At 39.1% G+C, this 18,195-nt stretch overlaps 1 protein-coding gene and 1 pseudogene across 5 annotated transcripts in view; one reads left to right on the plus strand and one right to left on the minus strand.

Moving 5' to 3' along the window:
• TSPAN5 (tetraspanin 5) overlaps positions 1-18,195 on the plus strand; it is a 199,436-nt gene that overhangs the window by 46,297 nt on the left and 134,944 nt on the right. The window lies entirely within an intron of this gene.
• LOC143668144 (small ribosomal subunit protein eS1 pseudogene) lies at positions 14,437-15,248 on the minus strand (annotated as a pseudogene).

The following is an 18,195-nucleotide window of genomic DNA, read 5'->3' on the forward strand; positions in this document are numbered from 1 at the left end:
GAGGCCAGACCAGATGATGATGTCATAGGTGTGAGATGATTTTTCATGTCTGTTCTAGTTTGCTAGCTGCCAGAATGAGACACACTAGAAACAGAATGGCTTTTTAAAAAGGGTGAATTTAAGAAGTTGCCAGTTTACAGTTCTAAGGCCGTGAAAATGTCCCAATTAAAGCAAATCTCTAAAAATGTCCAAATTAAGGCACCAACAAGAGGTTACCTTCACTCAGTAAAGGCCAATGAAGTTCAGGATTTCTCTATTAATTGGAAAGGCATATGGGGAACATGGCAACGTCTCCCAGCTTTCTCTCCAGGCTTCTTGTTTCATGAAGCTCCCCCAGGGGTGTTTTCCTTCTTCATCTCCAAAGGTCTTTGGCTGCATAGGCTCTTCTGGTTCTCAGTTCTCGTGACTCTGCCCTCTTCAAAATACTTCGTCTTTTAGAGGATTCCAGTAAGTTAACCAAGACCCACCTAGAATGGGTGGAGTCACAACTCCATGGAAGCCATCTAATCAAAAGTTATTGGGTGGGTCACATCTCCATAGGAACAATAAAAAACTCCCAGCCAGCAATATTGAATGAGGATTAAAGGACATAGCTTTTCTGGGTTCCCTCACAGATTCAAACCATCACAGTGTCCAACTCTGATTAAATAATATTTATGAATCTATTCATTTATTTTGGTACTTGCTACCTTGAATAGTGGGTTCCACAAATTTGCTTCAATGTAAAGTAAGACATATGCCCTTTCTTTAGTTTTTTTTTATCATTCCATTCTACATATATAATCAGTAATTCACAATATCATCACACAGTTGTATATTCATCATCATGATCATTTCAGTTCTTTCTTTCCTAAAGAATTCTTTCTTAAGACTCAGGTGGTACTTCCCCATATGCAGTTGAGTTTGGAAATAAGACTCTATTACTGTTTTATGGAGAGGGGGACTCAGCTTTTATCCTTTTCCACAGTGTGCAAATGATCTTGTCCTGTTTACTGCTGGGAAAGTGAAGTACGGAAATTCTGGAACAGTTATAGAAGCATATCATTGCAATGGCAGTAGAGACCGTGTGCCGAAACCCTTTTATGTTTAGGGGAGATGGAGGCCCAGAGTGGCCTGACAACATATCCAAGCCTGTGCTTTGCTCATCTTGACCTTCCTAGTGCCTCTGTAGCATCAGGCCCAGCCGTTTTTTTTTATCAGCATACCCTTAGGTAGGGATCTCACACATGAGCTCTTCCCTTGACCTGTTGAGTGCCGAAATGCCAACTTACCCATGTTCTGAAGAATAATTTCAAGACAGAACAAACTCTTGGAGCCTTAGATTTACTGTTCAGGGTAGTTGTGTTGAAAGATGGGCTGCTATTCAGGGGCCGGACCCCGGCCCTGGAGGTTTTCTGAATTCATGGAGGTCATTTCTTATATCCTCCCTCACAATTCCTTTTTCTCTGAGGGTTTTAATTTGCAAGAGGAAAGTTGTGTACCCCAGAAAGGCGTATTCTTTAATCCTGATTTAATATTATAGGGGGAATCTTTTTGATTAAATTGTTTCCATGCAGATGTGACCCACCCATTCAAGGTAGGTCTTAATCCACTTACCGGAGTCCTTTAAGAGGAAACCATTTTGGAAAAAGCTTCAGAGCCCACACAGAGACACAAATTTGGAGATGCAGAAAGAAAATGCGCCCCCCTCCCCCCAAGCTGTTCAAAGGAGAAGCCAGGAGAGATGTAGCCCTTTGCCTTCCCAGCTGACAGAGAAACCTGGAACATCATTTGCTTTCTTTGAGTCAAGGTATCTTTCTCCGAATGCCTTAGCTTGGACATTTTTATGACTTAGAATTATAAACTTGTAACTTAATATATTCCCTTCATAAAAGCCTTTCCATTTCTGGTATATTGCATTCCAGCAGTACTTAACAAAATAAAACAGAAGTAAAGATGCAATTCTGAAGAATGACACAGATTCTGTGCAATGTAAGGGAACCTAGGCTGAGAGGTTTGGGTTAATACGGGGTTAGAAAACTGTAGCAAGGGAACAGTGCAACAAGATAGGCTTTGCAAAGATACCTAGTACATGGATAAGGTTCTGCAGAGCTCTGGGAAATTGGAGGTTGAGTGTGCGTTGTCTGAAATGAGTTGTTTTGTTTTCTACAATGGGTTGTCTCATTTCTTTTTGATTCTCATTTGTTCCGCTTTTTACCTTGCTATAGCTGCCAAATGCCCTATATGACATTTCCTAGGACTCTACTGCCAGCCAGATTTGTCCATTTCTGCCTAAATCCCACCCTTTCTCCCTATATTGTAAATGACACAGCTAACTTATTTCCTTCATTCTGAGACATTAACTTTTAAAAACATGCCTGAAATTTGCTTAAATCTAAGAACCAGTGTATATTTAATGTAGTGATTTTCCTTTCCCCAAAACACTGTTACGAAATCTTTGTATCTGAGAATCCAGAAATAACAATCATCAAACCTAGACTTTCTTAATAAAGAGAGAAGATGAGGGGTTGTGAGAACAGTTAGAAAAGGCAGTGAAAGTCATAACAGTGGGAACAATTTGCTAAGTCAGATGGAAAAGAATTGTATTCTGTTTGCTCCCTTAGGTTTTCAGGCTTGGGTAAATTTTATACAGGAGGAACCTCCCCAGAATTGTCAGGAAAGTTGAGGCATTAGACTCTCCTGGTTCCAAGGCACAAATACTGTGTAGCAGGGCTTATCATCACAAGCCACATTGGCAAGATAGTTAGAAATCTTGAGAATATCTAAGGATACCATCTGTGTCCCCTGGTCAAGCCTCCCTGCTCCTGATTGACGGTTTTTTTTCTAGATCAAGCACGGCATTTGGGGATGCCAGCAGCAGGAGTTTGTAATTATTTTTTTTCCTTGAAATTCCTGATAGGATTAATCTAATGCGTCTGTTATTTCCCATTTCTGTTTAAGCAGAACGTTTGATTAAATACATTGTCCTTTGTCATGGGATGGCAGGGCCATGTGGTATGTTGTTGGGGAGGCTGGAGGAGGTGGTTGGCAGCAAGTCTGTTTAGGTCGTGCCTCACATTTGTGAAAGACCTCAAATTTATTTTTTTAGCGTTTTCTGCACATGAACGCATATATTTGGTCACCAAGACAAGCTGGTGAGATTGAAAGAAGACAGCATTCATCATCCAAATTTAAATTTGTTTCTCATTAACAGACATTCTGCCTGTAGTGCACTATGAATTAATGTGTTTTATAAATCTTGTAGCTGTCTTATGAATAGCATAATTATTCATAAGTGTTTGGGTATTCGAAATGTTAATTTGTTCAATGTAGGCATTAAAGTATTTTGTCATTGCCTTTTTCTTTTTTAGCATATGTGGGAGAGTTAAAGATGAGCGGCTCAAACCTCTTGATCTCTGACCAGCCTCGCTGAACTGTTTTTGCATTGGCTGCCTTCGGTCATGTGATCACATCTGGTCCAATCAGCTGGACCTGCGGGCCTCACATGACATGGGAACCATTTCCCTCCTTGGTACAGGGGACATCTCACTGCCTTTTCCCTCAGAAAGTGCTGTGGGTGTGGCCGGGCTGGGACTGGACAGAAGATGGGGAATCTGGAAGTCGGATTTAAAAGAATAAGGGCTCTAAAGCAGAAGTCTGATTTTAGTCATGGGATTTCCAAAGTTTTAGGCGACTCAGTTAATTTCTCTGCTTCTATTGTAAACTATGGATGAATGACATGACTGGCTTTTGAAAACTGTAAAACTCATGTATGCTTTGAGATATCAAGCCACTGCTAAGATAGTTTGTTAAAAATGAAATAATTGTTTAGGCAGTTGCAGTTGTTTTGGAAAAGTTTCAGAGAGAATAGCCCTATGAGAAAAACAGTCCCAGAACTATGGAGAGGATAAAAAGATGGAAGAGGCTATTTAGTCAGCTAGATAAAGGCTGGAAGTGATATTTGGTTGTGCTTAGGGAGGGATAAAATTGGAAATGTAAATATTCAGCTTGAGTCATTTTGGGGGGGACCTTTGAAATGAAAGAACCTGTTATTTAGTAGAAATAATGACTGTGCATTTTAAATTTATAAACCTACCATTCCATTCCTAAATTTCTCTTTATCAACCTGCAATGATTTATGCTGCAACCACTACCAACAAATTTCAACAGATTAGATATCGCCATTTTTTAGTGGTTGTTTGGCCAGAGCTTTAATGTCTACAGTAGGGACCAGAAAATTTCCTGGGGAAAGAATGGCATATTAACAGACATTGAAATAAGTACTCTGGCCCCTGTTGTGTTATGAGTGGAGGGATTTGAGACTTTTGTGTTTTGCCGAGGCAACATTTCCATAATTAGAATGGGATTATGGGTAAAATGGCTTCAGCTACTAAACTATCCAGCATTTATCAGTTCTTGTTCATTCACAAAATACCTTTTTGATGTGCTTGTTGAAGCTATGGTATGGTATCCTCAGTAGGCTTTATTGCAGTAATTTATGGTGTAAAAAACGTATCTGAAAATAATAAGAGGGTGTTTGCAAGGCTGCTTCTTTATGGGGAGACTGTGCTTATTAGAAATTGTAGCAATACTGAAAATTTTTCTCTAGATTTCTTTCATATAGAGTTATTTGGTATTCCAATATGCTATTTTACCAGAAAAATGTCAAATTAGTACACTTCTCAATAAGTCATTTTGCATCTGAATCACCTGGGGAACTGTTACCAGACAAAGATGGTGGATTCTTGCCTCTGTGCTCAAATGACCAATTCCTGAGACACTGGGGTTTCAGAGAGAGAGTTTATTTTGCTAGGCGCAAAGCAGATCAGATGACCTATTTGCCCCAAAATCTGTCTCCCGGAACTGCAGTAATTCTGATCGTTTTTGTAGAATTAAAAGATCGGCAGATTTTAGGATAGTGAGCACAATGGTCCGAAATGATATAATTTGAGATGATTTAATTGTTGACCGTGCACAGATTGATTACATGCTTAGTTACAGAATGTATGTAAGCAGATGGCCTTAATATGACGATGGGTGTGATTTTTAGTATTATAATGAGTTGTAGGTGACTTGTAGGTTAAAGTCTAAGCTACTGTGCATATCTGGCAGAACCCATTTTAGTTAGACCCGGTTTTGGTTATCAGGATAACTCTAAATTTGGGATGGATTAGATCTGGGCTGACCTAAGACCCTCCATTAATAAACATTAAGGGCTGTTTTTTAGTGATCACAGGGCTCTAAAGTTGAAAAATTGGATAAATGGTTATAAGTGAAGGTTAGTCACAAGGTTTTTACTATCACAAGGGCACAAGATAAAGGCTATTATACAATCTTTATCAGAGATCGAGGCAGCTGGATTACTGCCTGGATTATTCAGAGATTTCAGGTATTTCCTTCTGTCTAATATACCAGAAAGTCAAAAGGATCATATAGTAATTCAGTAATCATAATCACCCATTAAATCCTAACTTCTCGTTTTTTACAGAACTTAAGAACAAACCAGAACAATAGCAGCAAAAAAAAACATATGCTGGGCTCAGCCCTGATCTGTTATGACTTAATCTCCAGGACTAGGGCCTCGGAACTGCACTTTTTTTTTTTTTTTAACTTTTTTATTGTGAAAGATAACATACAAAAAAGCAATAAATTTCCAAGTACATTTTAACAAGTAGTGATAGAACAGATTTTTAAAGCTTGGTATTGGTATTTGGTATTGGTATTTGTTTTGGTATTGAAAAATTCCATGATTTTTTGTTTTTTCTTCTAGTTGTTCTAAGACACTGGAGACCAACAGAAATATCAAAATAATGATTCGTCATATTAGTCTGCTCTTAGTGAAGTTTTTAAAACATTTTTCTTAATCATCTGAGTACTCTGTCTAGAAGGCAAAATTTTACATCAAAATAATATCTTTGTTAATGTTTATGGCCTTATTCTTTTTTAAAAATTTATTCATTTTTTATTTATGATACATAACCACATACAAACACAAACATTCTTATCATATGATCATTCTGTTCTTGTTATTTAATCAATAACTCACAGTATCATTACATGGTTGTGTATTCATCATCATGATCATTTCTTAGAACATCTGCATCAATTCAGAAAAAGCAATAAAAAGAAAACAAAAAAATTCATATACAACATACCTCTTACCCCTCCCCTTTACCGATCACCAGCGTTTCAATCTACTAAATTTATTTTAACATTTGTTCCCCCTATTATTTATTTATTTTTAATCCATGTATTTTACTTGTCTGTCGATAAAGTAGACAAAAGGAGCATCAGACACAAGGCTCTCACAACCACGCAGTCACATTGTGACAGCCATATCATCATACAATTATCTTTAAGAAACATGGCCACCAGAGCATAGCTCCACATTTTCAGGCAGTTCCCTCCAGCCTCCCCATTACACCTTAACTATACAGGTGCTATCTATTTGGCACTACACTTTTGATTGTAATGTCTCTTCCACCCTCCTTCAATGAATATATACTGAGCATGGTGACTGTCATTGTACTGGTTATAAAATGGTGAATGAAACACTTGATTCTTGACCTCTTGGCATTTATATGTATGAGGGACTCAGATAATGAATGCATCAATACTGCAGGAGAAACAATAGAATTATAATTTGTAATAATTGTAAGTTCTATGGAGAAAAAAGTAAAATACAGAGTGGAATTAAAGAGAATAAAAGGAAAAACCCAATTAAGATGGGGGGGGGGATTCTCTGAAAAAATGATATTGAAGCTGAGAACTGAGGAATGAAAGGAGGAGTTAGCCATGTGAGCCTAGAGTATTTCAGGCAAGAGGGGACAACATGGTGGAAGGTCCTGAGATGGGAAAGGTCTTGTTGAACTTGAAGAACTGTGATGAGGGCCTCGTGGCTGGAGATTGGAGAGGGCAGTGAGAGATGAGTGTGCTCCTGGAAGAGATGGCAGGGCGCCTGGCTGTGTTTATTCTATGTTCCCTTAGTATTGTGGTTATGAAATGACTTGCCTAAATGTCTTGTTAAATGAAGAGGGGTCCTTGCCAGTTACTGCTATGTCACTGTTTAGGTCTCCTAAGCAAATTTTAGGGTGTGTGTCAGCTTTGTTTTGGGAGTTGTAAATGGATTTCACTTGAGAACATTACCAGAGCTGAAAGATAAGTTTGAGCCAAAGAATGTAATTGAAGGATGCATCACCATTTTTGCAAATCCCTTGATGTTTGGCTATTGTCTTTTGGCCTTTTCATTCACTGTTTGCTGTCAGCTGCTTCGCCTTGGGCTGTAAGCCTTCAGCTAGAAACCTGTCTTTTTGTAATGGGGCTTTCCTTTTTTGTCTTGAGAGCATGCATGGGAGGTGGGAAAGAGAGTTTATGTAGCTGTTCTTTGGAATGCAGTATAGTTCAGTTTTTATGAAGGAATTTTGGTGGATTTACTGACAGGTGGTGATTTCTTTCTAGAATTAGGATCCCTAGGAAACATTAGGCCCAACTGCATTATTGATGATAGTGCCCATATGTATTTTAAATTTGAGACAGAGTCCTGTGTGTGTTGGTATAGGTTCTTCCTTGCACAAGGCTGAGCAACAAATAAGAAGTCAGTCCACAGAAATGCAGCCCATTTTCTGTCCTCCACAGTCCATGTCCTTGGCATGGAGCTAGATCAGCCAAGAGAAAGGGAGTGTCTCTTTCTGTTTCTCATGAAAGCAGCTGTGGTGGTTTGAAAATAAGTACCCTAGAAAAACATGTTCTTAAACTTAATCCATTCCTGTGGGTGTGAATCCATTGTAAGTAGGAACTGTTGATGAGATGGGAGAGAAGACTTCTCAGAGGAAGTTATACTGAAGCTGAGAGCTGAGGAATGAAAAGAGGAGTTAGCTTCAATTGGAGGCTCAATGGGTTGAGGTGTGGCCCACCTCAATCAGAATGAGCCTTAATCCTATTACTGGAGTCCTTTATAGATAGAATGAAATTCAGACAGAGAGAAAGCTAGAAAGGGAGCAGCCAGAAGGTAAAAGTCAGCAGAACCTGGAAGAAAAGGTAGAGGCCAGGAGAGGCTGCCATGTGCATTATCATGTGAAAGTAGAGCCGACAACCAGGGATCACCAGCAGCCAGCCCCAGAATGCCAGTCTTTGAGAAGAAAGTATCGTCTTTATGAGGCCTTGATTTGGACTTTTGTCTTAATGAGGCCTTGATTTGGAGTTGATTTAGACTTCCCTTAAGCTCAAAATCATGAGCCAATAAACTGCCATTGTTTAAGCCAAGCCACTGCATGGCTGCCATTGCTTGAGCAGCCAAGGAGACTAAAACGGCAGCTCACCAAGCCATGCCCATTTCTGAAGTCCTGGAAAGGTGCCATGGGGGCTGGCAGCAGCTCAGCCTGGAAGATACCTCGATGGCAGGCCTTGGATCCAGCTTTCTTGCCCAGTTATACCGTGCTCTCCAATGGGAAGACCAGAACTGTGGTTTGGTCTATCACGTTAGGCTTTATACCACACTGGTCTGCCTCACTTTTTGTTTTCCTCGTTTTTATGGACTAAAAGGAGCAAGGGGAGGATGCTGGGGTGCTGTACTCTTTCTATCCATACAGCCTTAGGGTAGGTGAGTAATAAAGATATGTAATGAAAGGCTGCAGCATAACATTTATGCTGTTTCCACTGTAGCTATAAATTATACAGATTTCTTTTTGTACATACACTTGAAATCATGTTTATAAGCATTTGACATATTCTGAAATATTTCCATCACCATGCTTAACTTACGTTTTAGTTTGTTATCAAAAATAGTATTCTCAGGACAAATATATGATGTCAGCAGTATGAAATAATTAGAATAAACAAATTCATAGAAACTAAAGTATGCATATCCAGGGGCAGGGGTGGATGTAGGAAATGGGGAGTAAATACCTAATTGGCACAGAGTTTCTGTTCATGGTGATGGAAGAATTTTGGTAATGAATGGTGGTTATCGTAGAACACCATTGTGAGTGTAATTAACACCACTGAATTATACATTTAAATGTGGTTAAAAGAGGGTATTTTATGTTGTATATATGTTACTAGAATAAAATTAAAAGCAGGACTGTGCAATACAAATGGTGAATGCTAATATAAGCTATGGACTATAGTTAATAGTACAATTATAAAAATGCTCCTTCATGAATTGTATAACAAATTTACCACATTGATGTAAAGTGTTAATAATGGGGGTGGTGATGCTATTATACATTTCTTGCATGATTTTTTTTCTAAACCTACAACTTCTCTCTCTTTAGAAAAAAAGAGTCTCCAAAAAATTGTATTGTGATATAACTTAGAATTACTCAAACCTAGTTTCATTCTGCTGCAATACTTTCCACCAGTGTATAATGTCCAGATTATGGTTGTATTCATTCATGGAGGTTGCCTTATATAGCTTTATTAAACACTTTTACTCTATTTTACTTGATTCTTATTAATAAAATTGAGCAGATATGTTCATCCCCAATTTATTAAAGGAAGAGACTGAGGAATAGAGAGGCTAAGTGGCTTGTCTCAAATATATTAGAGGTTGGAGCTAGGCTAGTTAAAACAGGTTCTTTGCTTCCTTCTTGAATTAGAGGATTAATTCTTCTCTTGTGACTGAGACACCCCCAAGTACAGTGTCTCTTCAGATCTGAATTCAGAGGTGAGTAGTCAGGGCTGGAGGGTCAGCTCTGCCTTCCTCTATACCTGGCTGCCCAGGTGGCCCCATGGATCACCATGACTCAGCCAGTGATAGAAGTGGCTTTGTCTTTTAGAAGATAACCCCAGAGTTGGACACATCACTTCAAGTTGTGTAACTTAGTTAATGATTTATGTCCACAGGAGCATACCTAGATGTCAGTGAGCCTGGGAAATGTCATCTCTACCTGGGAGGGGGGGCCACATGCCCGGATAAAACTGGGGTGGGGGGGTTAGTACTAAAAGGAGCAAGGGGAGGATGCTGGGGTGCTGTACTCTTTCTATCCATATAGCCTTAGGGTAGGTGAGTAATAAAGATATGTAATGAAAGGCTGCAACCTAACATTTTATGCTGTTTCCACTGTAGCTATAAATTATACAGACTTCTTTTCGTACATACACTTGATTATGCTTCTGGATCCAGTACAATCACTTTACAAATAGGTGTTGCATTCTAACTCTTAGCACTGTGTAGTACAGAAATGGGTGGTATGTGTAAGATGGCCTGGCCCAGTCCAGCTCACTAGGAAGGTCCTACTTTTATACTTAATTTTGAATTCAGACAAGAAGGATATTAGTTTACCTGTCATCAGGTTTTGAAAGAAAGATTTTTGCTACTCACAGCTACTGAATGGAGCTCAAAATGGAGAGAGAGGGCTGTCAGGCCAGCAGCATTTCCTGTACAGCAGCTGGGCTAATGACCCTGCAAATTATATTAGCCTGTTTGTGTTGCATGAGGTGCCCTCCTGCTGGTTACATGAAGGCAGGGTGCTCATGAAGCCAAAGAAATCAGGTCTTTAGCCTCTGACTTAACCTTTGTGCTCCCTCTTCTGCTCAGAACCCTTTAGCTTGAGTTGATTTTCGTGCTCACTTTCCCTCAGGCTCCGCTCTGTCTTCCCTGTTCTCTCCCAGGCCTGTGTTTCTGGAGAAAGCCCTTTCAGTAAGGGACACATACTGCCTCGACCATCCAGGGAAGGGGAGTTTGGAGATTAGGAGTCCTCTGAATTTAGAGTTAGTGGTGATGGTAAGTAAGCTCCTAGAAACTTTGTCCTTCAATACATCTATGAATCAAATCTGCACAGAGTAAATCTGCAAGAGGCTGGGGACTGGATTGGCAAGTAGGGCTAACCTTCCTTCCCTGTCCAGCTACATGGGCTGCTGGCTTTGCCCAGTATTGCTCAGAGAATAGATTCCCCACAAACACCCGAGGTGGGTGATCCTATCTCCTTGGGAGAATCAGCAAAAAGGGACATGCAGAGGACACATCCAATTTTCCTTTCAGCATTCCAGCCATCACCTCTATCTTTGCCCCCATTCCCCACTCCAATCTTACCCCGCTGTTTCCATCAGCGAATATTCTGGGCTGGGTGTTTATCCATGCCGCTGCCCAACCGAGTAAGAGGGGAGCTCAAAAACAAAACAAAACAAATCCAAACAAAAAACCTAGTCTAGATCATCCCACCCCCAATAATTCTGATTTAGTAAGGCCTGCCTTGGGCAGCAGCATTTATTTTTAAGTTTTCTGGTTGAATTTAGCATATGGTGAAATTAAAAATCCTGTCTGGGTAGTGATTTGCGTCTTTCCCTGCTACCACCCTTTGGACCACTGCTGTTTCCTAGTCTCATCCTAATTTGCTATTTAAAACCTGCTAAATGTAAATCTTATACCCAAGAGAGTGATGTAAGTCTTGGTTTATAATAAGTGCTACATACTCAATAAAAAGAAATGACTGTCATTTGTTGATAACTGCAGTTTTTACCTTGAACAACAGGAAAACACTTAATGGAAGGGGTGGGAAGAAGAAATAGATATCTGTTTTTGAGGCTTGAATACTGAGGTTTTGGACTTAGTGGAAAAGGTCCTCCCAGAAAAGAAAATTTCAAATCAAAGAGAAATGCTGGGGGAAGAGATACATGAAGGAAGCTCTGTGTGAATTTTGTTGTGGTTAAAAATAATGCACTGCATTTATGTAATCTGTTTCCTCCGCAACAGTGGTAAAATGTAGATTTTTTTTTCCTGGAGAGAAGCATTTTGCTATGTAACAGTAGAGAAGAAAATCGTGACCCATAATTAGAATATGCAAATTAATATGGTCAGAAACTAGAATACAGGGGCTGGGATGGAGGTTGGGAATAAGAAATTAATGTTTAGCAGGTACAGGGTTTCTGTTTTGGTAATAGGGAGTAGTGGTGGTGGTAGCACAATATTGTGAATATAATTAACTTCAGTGAATTGTATATTTGAAAGCAGTTAAAAGGGAGAAATTTAGGTTATATATATGTCATCAGCATAAAAAAATAAAAAAAAAAGTCCTTAGAACTGTACAAGACAGTGAACCCTAATGTGAACTATGGACTGGAGTTAATAGTGTAATTATAATAATATTCTTTCATCTGTAACAAAGGTACCATGCTGATACAAAATGTTAATAATAGGGAACGCTCTACGTGTGTGTGTGTGTAGTGTTGGTATATGGGAGTTCTGTACTTTCTGCATGATTTTTCTGTAAGCCTACAATTGCTCTAATTAAAAAAAAGAGAAAAAAATCATGCCCAGGTCCTCATCTGCCAGTGTTGTGTCCCTGTCTCGCAGATGGCTGGTCCTCTTTATGTACCTCCGTGACAAGTCACTAGGGATAGAGAAAGGGGATTAGGAATTGGTAGCCCCACGTGGAGCTCCTGAAATGGGCATGTTGGGCCTGAGAAAGGTCCGTGTGGCTGACCCTAGTGGAGAGTGATCACCTTACCTGGTGCTTTGGTTTGCTGAAGCTTCCCGAATGCAATATACCAGACATGGGTTGGCTTTTACAATGGGAATTTGTTAGTTTACAGATGTCCATGGCTTTTTAAATCAGAGTCCCTAACGGAATCCAGTGAAGGGAGTGTAAGATTCCCATCCTAGGTGTGTCTGTGATAAGGGAGGAGGTGTCTGCATAATATATAGAATTCTTGTGAATTCAAACAGATTTTTTTCTTATGCATTCATATTGTAGCAGTTTATGTCTAGCACGTTCTGCTATAATGATTAAGGTTCCAAAATTAAACTTATTTTGTGAGAAATTTTTCAGAAAAGATTGCCATTTTATGAATAGGTACAGTGTATTTACATTTTTTTCAGGTGCCACAGATACTTTCTGTTTTTAAACTATATAATCATAGGCAAAAAGTATTTGAGGAAGGTTGAGTATATATAGACAACAGGACTATTTAAAAAAATGCATATATTTTAAAAATGTATATATGATAAAAATGTTTTTAAAAATACTAAAAATTACTAGAAGAAGGGGGGCATAATTCTACCAGTAACTTAGTATAGTGAAATAACTGCAAATGAGCATTGCATTAAATCTGAGCTCCCTGGAAACCAAGGTCAAAAGATAAACATGGTAGGTGTTAGAATTCTCTTGTAATTAAAGAAAGCAAAATTATTTCATTAGGTGAAACACTGTTTCTGCGGTTAATGTCTAAGATTTCATAGCATGTATGCGTCTTCATCCTCATCACTTTAGCCAGACATTTAGAGATGCTTTTCTTAGACTGGTTTTCGCTTCAAAAGTGTGTTGTTTGTGAAAGTTTTTGTGTGGGACCTTTCGCTAATAGGATCCTCAGGATGTGGTTCTTGGATGAGCCCTGTTCCCATCTTTTGGGGAACTCACTTGTCTTAGCTGCCAAGAATTGTAATAACTGACAATTCAAGATTATGCTCTTTGGATTTGCCCAGAACATGGATGATGAGGAGGCTGACAATATGCTTTCCTTCAGGATCTACACGGATCCTAACTTGACCAGAATGTCTGCTGGGATGGAGGATTTTCCCACTTCAGGGAGCTGAGCTGTGGGAAGGCCCTTTGCTGGGAACGTTGGCAAATCACGCACCTTGTCACTTTCCAAAGTACTGTTTATTTCACCTCCTTGCAAAGCGCTTTTGCCTTGTGACTATTCCTAAAAGCCTCATAACGATAAAAATGTATTTTTTAATTTGAAATGAAAATTGCAGTTGAGCCTTTTTAGAACCAAATTATGATTCTTTACCACAGTGCAGGGCTTTCTTTTTCTGGTCCTTTCTTTAAAAAAAAGCCCGCAACATTTTGGAATAAAAAACCTAATTTTTTTTTTTTGGTTCCTCATTTCTTTCCTTATGTGTTCAATAATGTGTAATTGCTCTCAGACTGCCACTAATTGTACTTTTTCTTTGAAACTAAAAACAAGTATCCAAATACATAAATGATTCAGAATTTTTTTTTAATAACATTTATAGTGTTTGATCTAGGATGAGAGTTGGAAAGCGGGGAATGGAAAGTATTTAGAAACTCATGCAATTGTTTTTAAGAATCATCTGTCTGTCTAGCCTATTTATATCTCCGTGGTGATTTTTCTAGAAGTGGTATGTGCAGAAACAGAAACGTGTTTCTTTATCTTCCTGGAGTAGTTCATGAGGAGAATCTGATAATGCTTTGGAAGATTTTTGGACTGTGTGTTTTATGTTTGTTCTTTTCTGAAAAGTGGAAATATGAGCATTAATTTTCCAGGATAGGGCAGAGGTAGATCTGAATACGATGTGGTGTTTTATGTAGCAAAGAATGTTCCAAGGGTACAGGCAATTTTTTTTTTCTTTTTGCATGGGCAGGCACTAGGAAACAAATGCAGGCAATCTTTTGAAATAAAATAAAACTTCTTATGGTTCACTTATTCCCACATCACATGAAAAAGGCTAAGTAGATTTTTTTTTTCCACAAATAAGGCTTTTTATTTGTCACTTTTAAAAGTCCAGATTTTAAACAGATTCTTGGACTGGTGGCTCATATCCATCAATTCGCTCCACTTCAGCACCTGTCGCATCTCCAGTTGCTTTTCCAGAACTACTACCTTCACCATGAAGCTCCACGAGTTTTCCCAATTCAAACTTGGGCTTCTTCAGCATTTTTGCTTTTCTAACAAACACATCATGGAGAGGATAGATAGACTGGCAAGCCTTTTCTATGTCTTTACCAATGCTGTCTGGAATCAGCTTGTTGACCACTTCTTTCAAGTCATTTGTCTGCACCTCTTGGGTCATGATTTCCATCATCTTCTTCTGGATTTGATGGACCTGTTGGTGCTAGCATAAGAGGTCTTCCGAATCTGATTGTTGAGTTTTTTTTGTAAAACCAACACAGAACAGATGAAGCAAATAACCATCGGTAGTTTTGACATCAACATGAGCTTCAATCATCGTCTGGCATTTTTTGACCATGGAACACATTTTGTCACGGGTAAGATCCATGCCATGGATGTTAGTTAGGCAGTTTTTGCCCTGCACATCAGCTTGAATTTTCTAAATGCAACTTCATCATTCTACAGATCAGCAAGGCTCACTTCAAAAACACGACCGTTAAGGCCGTCAGATGCAATTTTGGTTCCTTGAGTCCTTGTAACTAGTGTTTTCCCAATATTTCTTATATTAAGCATTGCTGGTGCTTTCACATCATACCAATCTTTCTTAGAAAATGGGTCAACCACTTTCTTCTTGGCCCCTTTCTTGCCACCTTTTGTAAGGCGCTTGTTCTTGCCAACCGCCATGGTGCCGCGCCAAGAGCCAAAAGGGCTAGGTAGATTTTTTACTCAATTTGTGGGATATGTTTAGTGTGGTCCAGTTTAAGCTGTGGGCTACTGTGATGTGTGTGATTTTGGATGGTCCTGATTGTCCAGGGTCTGCTGTTCAGAGAGACGTGTTTGACTGTCCTTTGGGAGAAAAATGCCATATGCATTAATGTGCCATAATCAGAGACGACAAACGGTGGTGTTAACATGAGCCCCACATCAGGTAATCAGAGCAGACTCTGGACAACAGGGACAGAGTTGCAATTGGGCTGCTTGTTATGAGGGAAACTCCATGAAGCCCGTACCACAGGAGAGCAGGGAGGTATTCATATTCTAATGGTTCAGGATTTTCCAGAACAATACTGGATATGCAGCTAAAAAATAGTGTTAAAAAGACACAATAACTATAAATGGATGAATTTTGCATAGCCACGTGTCTCCATTTTTAGACTATTGAGAAGCTGTAAAAAATTGGTACTTCCTATGCTTATTCACAGGTATGAGAGATCCAGAGAGACTGAACTGTTTAAAAGATTGTATGAATGAGGCATTTTAAATTAACTTTATAAATGAATTTCGACATCCTGAAGAATACTTTGCCTAAAGATTGTGTGCTTGTCTTGGCCTTTCTTTGGGTCAGAGGCTCAGGGGATTCATATCATGGTGAGTAGCAGCTGCAGAATTAGGAGATAGGGCGGGGTAGAGGTGTTTCTACTCTTCTCACCCATTGGGTTGTGTGTTGGTGGCCCTGACCACGGAGCAGTCCTGGCACCTACTTTTGTAAGGATAGTGCAACATTATTTTCAGTGAATGAATTAGTGCCCCCAGAATTGTATTTTAGCTAAGTTGTTGATTGATAATTTGGCACATCTTTTTTTTTTTTTTTTTTTTTTTTACTTTTTTCTACATGGGCAGGCACCGGGAATCGAACCCGGGTCCTCTCTCTGGCATGGCAGGCAAGCATTCTTGCCTGCTGAGCCACCATGGCCTGCCCCACATCTTTTTTTTTTTTGACGGGTTGAGAATCAAGTTATTGCTTCAAAGTTATATTGAAAGGTTCATTAGACTCTTTTAACCTAAGGATTTATGATGATGCCGGTAGACCAGCAGACTTTCTGAAATAGTTGTTTTCACCAAAGCAAGGAATCGGGTTGAGGAAGAGAAAAGGAAGGATGTGTTTCTCTCTGTAATTCCTACTATTAATGGATTGTTAAGCCTCATGAGCTGACTTCTTTTCATGGAAATATTTATTTAAAACGTGGATAAAATGGGATGTGAATTAAATCCTGGGTCTGATAAGTTCGAGGTACCTGAGGAGCAGTTGGATCTCTTAAGGGTAAAGTCTGATTGGAGAGAAGGGTTGAGGAATCCTAGGAGGTTAATATCTTTGAGCCTGAATTTCTACAACTGTACAAATGCCATACGACTTGCTTTTCTTTTCAGGGTTGTGTTAAAGATTAAATGAAGAGATGTATAAAGTATACTAAGAACATAGTACATGCTCAATAAATATTCTTTTTTCTATTTCCCTTCTTCTGGGTTTTGAGGATAGATGTAAAATTCTTTCACATGTTTGGGAACACAGACTTTACCTAAATGCAAGCCCCGCGGTCCTGTTCCAGTTTATCCATATACCCTGGAGATTGGAATCTCAAACTACACATTGTATTTGAGTAAGAATCCTTCTATTGCCTGGATTATGGGAAGGGAAGTTATTTCACAGTCTTGCGTGTCTTATTCCTATCAGTACATCTCATGTCATGTTAGTGTTTTATAAGATGATTCATGGCTGATTCATCTCAGCTCTTAGTTCCAGAACAGCTTGGTGTCAAAGATGCAGTGGCTCTGTCATTTTGATGAGATGTTAGAGTATTTTCAGAGTGAGAATCTGTTTAGCATTACAAAGCATTCAGTTCTGTGGAAAGAAAAGAGTTATTCATGAAGTCCACGAAGTTACTAAAGTAACCATTTTTTGTTGTTGTTTGTTATCCAGAATAGAGCATATTTGAATTTCGGGTGATTGGTGATGGGGAGAGTTATATGAACTGAGTTTTGGCCTCATTTCCCAGAGTGATAATAATGAGTTTGCCTGGTGCTGCAGCACCATAAAATCACTGTGTATCAAGACTTCACTGTGAGGTTTGATGATTGAAAGTACTAATATTGTTTTTTTTTCCATTCTGTTTCAACCCATTTTCACACAGCTTCAAAGGCTAAGTAAGCATCAGACAGAGAAAAGGAAGTGGGAGACGAACTGAGTGGTAGTTCAGAATGACCAAAGTAATTCCAGAGAAATTCAAGAAAGTAATTGTTTCTCAAGTGCCTATTAGGGTTCGGCTGCCTTAGACTCTGCACAGCTTGGAAGTGATTACAGGGGTTTTGTGAGCTTTTCTATTCTCTGATGGCTGGAGCCATTTGCAATCTCCAGAATAAGTAGGCCGGCAAGTTAGATAAGAAATGATGCAAAGCCAAAGTGGGCACCAGTTTTATTTTCCATGGTGAAGGAGAGCTGTCTCTGTATCCTGCAGTAGGATCACCCACCAAATTAAGTTGGACTCTTGTAGTATGTTAATTTACATAGTTTAATTGAGCCAGGTCTGACCCATTTGAAAGGGTTTGTCCCATTAAAACTCTAAGATGGTTGCATAAACCAGAAGTGTTTTGTCTGTTTCGTGGCTGATGTCTACATTCTTTACATAATTTTATTCATGAGAGTTGAAATAGCAGAAAACAAAAACCCCCATGACGTTGGTGTATCAAAAGCACTGATTTTGTTCTTCCATGCCTTATTGCAAGCTGGCTAACTAATCATGGTTTTAGGCTCAAAATCTATTGACAACAGCTTTGTTTTGACAGCACAACTGCTTTTATATTTGAGTTTCTGAAATCTGATCTTTAACAGTAGGCCTGAGGCAAATGTCCTTTGGCAACATCTGG

The sequence above is a fragment of the Tamandua tetradactyla genome, chromosome 24, assembly GCF_023851605.1.
Source record: "Tamandua tetradactyla isolate mTamTet1 chromosome 24, mTamTet1.pri, whole genome shotgun sequence".
NCBI lineage: Eukaryota > Metazoa > Chordata > Mammalia > Pilosa > Myrmecophagidae > Tamandua > Tamandua tetradactyla.